Source organism: Hoplias malabaricus, chromosome 12 (genome assembly GCF_029633855.1).
Source record: "Hoplias malabaricus isolate fHopMal1 chromosome 12, fHopMal1.hap1, whole genome shotgun sequence".
Classification (NCBI taxonomy): Eukaryota; Metazoa; Chordata; class Actinopteri; order Characiformes; family Erythrinidae; genus Hoplias; species Hoplias malabaricus.
Window position 1 is genome coordinate 31,056,983 of NC_089811.1, and position 7,473 is coordinate 31,064,455.

General features: G+C 38.9%; 1 protein-coding gene across 1 annotated transcript in view; it reads right to left on the reverse strand.

The window, feature by feature from the left end:
* Nucleotides 1-5,910, reverse strand: part of arhgef49 (Rho guanine nucleotide exchange factor 49) — a 42,734-nt gene extending 36,824 nt beyond the window's left edge. The window contains exon 1 of the mRNA XM_066685855.1: nt 5,718-5,910. The gene's annotated coding sequence lies outside the window, so the exon portion shown is untranslated. The remainder of the gene's footprint in view (nt 1-5,717) is intronic.
* Between the last annotated feature and the right edge of the window lie 1,563 nt (nt 5,911-7,473).

A 7,473-nucleotide genomic window follows, 5' to 3' on the forward strand; every position in this document is an offset into this window, starting at 1 on the left:
GACTAAAAATAACAGTAAATACTAAAATAACCTGACCTGATAAAGAAGATTGCAGCATAAACAAAACTATATAATCTACATATTGTCACTGTGGGAAAAACAGTAAAACAATTTGTAATAATCATAATAACATACTCATATACGTTTAATTTTTGCAGTGACATTAAAATAACTAAATGAACAAGAAAGGCTTTCAGCTTGTGTCCATTTATCCTCAACAAATCTGGTCACTCACTATTGTCAGGCTCCTTGGACACTGTATTTGGTAAAAGGCCCAGCAGAGACCATAAAACGCTCTGCATGGTTATTTCCTCTTTCACGGAAGCTGCTCCAGGCCTCAGGAGAGCCGATACAAGGACCTGAATCCCGACTGCTCGTTTAATCAGCATCCAGCAGTTTCCTGAATAGCCCAACATAATCACATATGCTGGAGCTCACAAACGTGATTAGGACAACAGAGCGGAGTGCAGACACTGGCTCCTCTCTCTGGAAGTAACCAAAAGAGAAACTCTTGCCTAAACACAAAAGATCACCCACCTGCTGATTCAGCTCCATTAAGGATAATGCACTTCTTAAGAAAAACATTAAAGCTCTGAACTGAATTCTCAGTGACTTTTACTGAAGAAGTATTTTACACACCTGAGGAGCAGATGCAACCTGACAGGGACCTAACAGCACACACATTGCCCACAGAGCCCAAAGCAACCCACAAAAGCATCAGACACCCCATGTCTAAACAATATATTAATTGATTGTAATGGAGCATAAATAACCAAACCGAATAAATATAGTGTGCATGCTAAAAGGCGTCAGTAGTGCTAGGTGGTAAATACTATCTATAACAGAACTTATATCAGTATCATTCAGCACCAGGTCTCAACACATGACATACCTCTGAGAATTGTGTGCTACATCCAATTTGTTCCTGTTGGTCCAAACCATATACGATCTAGAGAGCTACCCTTGTTGAAATAACGGGCACAAGCTAATTATGCCAGGGATCCTCTGGGAGTTCATGGTCAGCAGTCTCTGTGAAATGAGCTAGCTGTGTAGTCTAGAACAGCTCTGCCTGGAGGCCACCCCATGCTCCAACAGGCACCCAGCTCACTGCCCATACCTTAGCCATCTTGATCAAGTATCTACACAGAACATAAAAGACAGCGAGATGTGTGTAAAATAGAGCTTATCTCTATAAAATTTCTTATTCTGGGTCTACACATATGAGTTTCTCAATCTGATTTTCACACTACTATATTTGACAGCAAAAAAACTTTAATCACATTGTGACTGCTATTGTTTTTGACACAAAAAGCATTGTTTAAGACAGGCCCTTCAACTCCCTTTGTTTGGAAATAATAATGCATTCAAGACTTTGTTGGACTAAATTTGCATAACATCTAATCTTTCTTTTATTACTTATACAACCCATGCCATGAGAAGGAGGCTATTACTGACATACTAGGAAATATTTACTTGGCAAACACTGCAGCATTTTTCACAGGTTTGTGTAAATCATGTTCTATCTACAATGTTACTAAGAAAGTGCTGCAAAGCCACAAAATATACCCATGTGATACAAATGTGCAAAGTGACAATTATGGGCTGTTCTTCATTCATGAATGCACAATAACTCAGTGGGTGAGATGTAACATGACATGTAGCAGAACTGCATGCAGAAGATATTGATCCATTGCAGCAAGCCCAATCTGACTTTCATACTCAGTCCCAGCTTTCTCCCTGTGGGCTCTGTAAGTTGACAGAATGTGAATGATAAAAGCTATATTAGCATTTTACTACAGTAAATCACAGCTTTCAGTTCATTTTTCAGGTTTTTTCTTTATTAAATCAGATAGGAAAAACCATTGGTTGTATGGCTGCCCCTAACGAGTAGTTCTCTAATCAGTTTATCTCTCGTTTATTTTTTCCAAGTCATCGATTATTTGGATTATTTTAAAAAAATGTATGTATAAATATAAAAGTGTAGTGTGGCAGTTAATAAATGTATCATATAAAAATTTGATTTGATTCCCCATCTCTAAGCTACAACAACTTAAGCTCATTCCCAGACCCTGAATGAGCAGCTAATGTTACACTATAAATGCCTCAGTTGTCCATTTTAATCCACTGAGAGTGGAGCATATAATTGAGCCAAGATTCATCCAAAATAAAATCTAAGGATTAATCAATTTACATGTAATATCTTTGCTAAACCATAGTCACAATATAATTTTGCTTTATAGAAATTCAATATAATTAAGCTTAACTGTCCAGAATTAAATGCCACATGAATATGGCTATAATAAAAAGATCCTCTCTGTGGTTGAAAAGCAAACATTACTTCATGGTCCATTCAAATAAGCTCTTATCTGAGTCTAATTCTTTTTTACATAAGTAAGCACAGTGCATGCTGAAACAGCTTCTGCATCCAGTATGTGATGTTCATAGTTAAAGGTCAATAAACTGAAATGATACAAATTTGCTTATATGGTCTTTAAACGTTTTAGTCTTGGAGTCAATGAGGTACAAAAAAGACATGTATCTTTCACAGTACCTTTGCATTTTTCAGATACTTCAGGCCATCTGAATAATCTAATATAACTCTACTCTTCGATTCTAATGTCCTTAGCTGAAAAAGCAGTCTCAATTTCTTGTAATGAACTGTGCCTTGGTCTTGGCTTGTCCACTAAATATAAGAAGAAAAAGGCATAATCTGCAGTCGCTTAATGCTTCTTCTAATGACCCCTGCTTATATAATGGAGACTCACTAGACTGAAGTTCTGGTCTAATCCAATCATTAACTGGAGAACAACTACAGTTATATTAAAGAGAGTCTAATGCAATGCCTAAAGATGTACATCAGCTGAGCACTGCCAGAGGACCCTGAATGTGTCACTGATCTTGCAGATTTTAAATGATTATTTTCATTACGTCTAGTATTTATTGTCTCAGGTTAGTGCACTGTGTGCTTAAAACCCACACACCAGCTGACCTGAGGACAGTGGCTGCCCTGGCATAAATATGTCAAAATCTCTATCTTAGAAGCCAGAGAAAGTACAATGAAAAAGTGTCTGATGGCATATATCTCTTTTCGTACAAATGTGTGCTGTCATGCATGGGGTTCTGGCCCAAAGATATAACCTATGTTTTTAAATTTGTTTTCTAAACAAGGATAATGAATTTGCTGTTGTATAACTACTCATTCATATAAAGTCCCATGACTAATCTAAATGAATAGACATGTCTGGACTTAATACTCCATCAGAGGGCACTGTAAAACATGCATTGATTGAGGAGCTAGGCCAGGGATAAATAATTAAAATTCATTAATGTTCAGTTAGAGAAAACTTTCGCAAGCCAAGGCCAGGAACATAATGTATAACTTGCATGATCAGGGCCATATTCTGCATACTGGAGTAGCCTTGTATTCACAGCAATTTATGTAGTTAACAACTGAATGTCAAATCAAATTACAATTTCAATTACATTCCAACAAGATTTATGAATACTTATAAATAACAAATATTCAAAATGTCTTTTTCTCATTGTAAAATTTACAAAAAATAAAAATAAAAATTACGATTTAGAGCCTAATGATTCAGTTGCAGTTGACTTTGCTGCTTTTCCATAACCAGCAATCTGACTGGCTCTTACTGCTAGAGGGCAGGACTTTATCCATAAATAGAGTCAATGTTCAGCATTATGAGAATATTTCAACTGAAATTGTCCCAAAAGATATTTTATAACATCCCTTGGGTTATTTTTACTGGCCCCAGGACAGTGTGTCTGGAACCCTGCACTGTGTGTGTCTATCATTCAAGTCACAGCGCTCATCATAATGCACAGATCTGATTGGCTGAGTAGCCTCATATGTGATATGCAGAAACACATGCGATTGGTCTGTGAGTTTTCTGGTGCGCTAAACCTGAACAGTAATGACTAGAAGAGTCACACCACTTAAAACAAACACTCTGTTCAAAATTAAACAGCTCTTAATAGTTTATCAGTTACAGGTGCAGGTCTGGATAGGGCAGTGTCTGGATCGGTCCACCTATTCGTGACCCCTGTTCTAGGCTGTTAAGTGAAAAACAACAGCTCTGTGACTCAGAAAATCCCAGCTCTTACAGGGATTAAGAAGCAAGTGACAAAAATGGAATCATAACATAATGTGAACAGGCCTGTGGTGATGTGTGGAAATGTGATGGTTCTGTTGATTCTCTCCTGGAGGTCTGGTTCTTTTAGTAAAAACACAGAAGACCACAGCTTCATGTTTTGTTTAGATTTTTCCTTTTTTCCCTTGCTCTACTGAAACTCTATTGCAGTGTGGCTTTTTTCCTTGTTGACATGTCCATGTTGTGTTTTATATATGCTAGAAGCAAAATAAGCAGTCAGTGGCTGAGCATTTCTGCCCTGAAATCCAAGTGTTCCAAAGATGGCCTAAAACAGAAATTTAGCCTTGTGTTTCTGACACCATAAACCTATAGAACCAATCCCATCAAACTGCATTATGGGAGTGATTTCCATATCATTAGCATAATGCTACAGTGAAGAATCATTATGCTTCAAATGAAGGTAGAGACATGTTCTGTTTTCAGTAGCAAAGTAGTTGAAGGACAAATGATGAGCCTTAAAATGGGTGATTCAGTCACAGTTATGAAGCTACTTACTAAAGAAAATGAAGGACAATATGAGGTCTGCAGACAGAGCTACAGTAGATATGACACGTTTGGGAAAGTATCTAGAGAAGAGAAACATTTAAAGCAAATCAGTCAACATCTACCTATTTAGGATATACCTGCTGATTTAACCTCTTATAACATAAAGCAATGCAGCCACTACAGAATGATACACAGTTACTGTTTAGTCTGCCTCCTTCAGTAAGGCTGTGCATCACTTTGCATCTATATACTATTGAAGAACCCCTTTTGCAACCCACCAAGACCATAATAACACCTAAAGGGGGCCCCAACACCCTGGTTGAGAACCCCTGATCTAGAGTCAAGTCTTTCTAGAGTCGGGGCCTAATGGTTAGAGAAGAAGGCTTAGAACTGAAAAGTTGTTGGTTCAATGCCCATGACCGGCAGGAAAATTGGGGGGCAGTGGGAGTGAAGGAACAGCACTGTCCTCCTCCCTCAATCCACGGCTGAGGGGCCCTTGAGCAAGTCACGAACACATAACTGCTCCCTGGGTGCAGGGGATGTGTGTCCACAGCCCCCAGTGCACTAGTTTGTGTGTGTTCACTGCCACAGATGGGTTAAATGCAAAAAAAAACAAAAAAAAACATTACATTGTACAATGATACAATGACAAATAATTGCATGTTTACAGCAAAATGGGAACACACTCCCTATTAATATACTTGAGTTCAGTAGGAGCACAAAATAAGTAGGTGCCTTAAGCTTGAACCAATATTATTGAATATGAATTAGTTTGTCAAACTTAATAAAGACTAAAATTAATTTTGCAGTATTGCTACTTAGGGAAAATACACAAGACATTTCATATGAAATGGGAGAGGGTCTGTGTGTCAGTACCTCTCACTTGAATGAAGGTAGAATTAAACCCTTAAAATACCACCTTCATTTTTCTTTTAGGCACGTTATGGAGGTGTAGGGGGCGGCGTGTGGAAACAGCTGAGGGACTTGCCATGAAAATAATAGTTTCACTAATAAACTGGACAAACGGTGCATATAATAAATGGAGAAACGGTGGGCACTTACCTTAGCCGCCTCTTCCTTCGCTCTGTGGTAAGGTCCGTTGAGCCGCGTCCGTTTCACCGGGAGTCACCGACAGAGGACACGTCGCCTCACACAGAGCTCGAACGTAGCTCCCAGGTGATAAGCCTACGTCGTGGCGTTCAGGCACTCTACATAATTATGGTTATATTTAAACTATGCGCGCGGTGAGCCCTGCTGTAGTTAGCTCCGTTAGCTCAGCTCACTCTCCCTGCAGCCGCAGCCTTCGCCTGCGCGTTCCCGTGGAAACGGACATGGAGGTCGCTGGTTGGCCAATGGGATCTGGGGCGTCTGATAGCACGTAGCCCCCGCCCACTTTCCAACGTACAAGCGTCCTGAGGTGGGTTAATTCAACAATAGCAGGATTTCTCAGTTAGACAGATAACTTAAGTCCAAAGTTGAGGACTGTCCAATAGGAACATCTCAACCCTAAAAGGATAGGTAGACCTGACATTGGCTTAAGTTATCTGGCTAAACTGAGAAATCCTGCTTTGTAGTACACTCCTCTGGTAGGTCACCCGTATTACATGCAGTGGCAGAGTCTGCAGTTTCAGGACCACAACAGTTTGAGATGCCTCTGATCCCAACACACCAGGGGCATGTTTTTCAAAAGATATCCGACAAAATGAAAACAATCTAGTTGGATTAAACTTGGAAAAATGTTTTTTCAAAACAGGTTACAGTTATTTTGATCCTGAAGATCTGGATCTGGATTTTGTAATCCAATCTAATCTTTAATCAGGATTGAATGCTACAATTAGGTTTTTTTCAAAACTTCTGGCAGAAATCTTGGATAGTTTTGATACCAAATAACAGGATTATTATTATCCTACATTGAGAGGTGGATTCAAGCAGGATTGAGGACACACTTGGTACAGAAATGACTTGGAAAAAAATGTGTTCCTATAAAAGTGATTTTAAAGCACTCACACACAAACATATTATTATAACCACCAATAATTAACTCTTTTTAAAATATCTTGGCAAGAGTAAGAATTGTGAATGAGCAATGCTGGGTTAAACCTTTATTTCTCTCTTTGAAATTTTAGTCATTTGTTTCATGCATACATGTAGCTTAAAGTGTTTTTCAGACAAAATTGTGACTATAAAATGTGGACAATTAAAATAAAATGGAAGAATTAAAATCATAAAAGTGTGGAGAATAAAGGGAACAATTTCATTCATTACCTGAAACCACTAATCCAGTTCAGGGTTGTAGTGTGTCCAGAGCCTTTGGGCGCAAGGCAGGAACACACCCTAGAGGGGGCGCCAGTCCTTCACAGGGCAACACACACTCACACTTGAGTCACCAATCCACCTACCAACCGTGGGAGGAAACCCACACAAGCTTACAGACAGTCACCCAGAGGGGGACTCAAACCCACAACCTACAGGTCCCTGGAGCTGTATGTCTGTGACGCCACCTTCTGCGCCACCGTGCCGCCCAGGAACAGTTTGCTCTCTTAAAACACTTGATTTAATCATTTTATTTTCATTAACAAAAATTGTAAAATTACGTGTCCTATGCAGAACCTCCAAACAATCATTGTCTCACGCTAAACTCAATATTTTTACATGTTTCTCTTCCAGCAATAGATTAAAATAAACACTTGACTGTGTAAAGTTCATCACATTTAGTCACATTATTTCACATTAAAGCATTGTTTAGCTGTGGATTAATATCCCAGAAAATCTGAATATATTTATCCAACACACCTGCAGTGATTGTTATCTGAGTGCT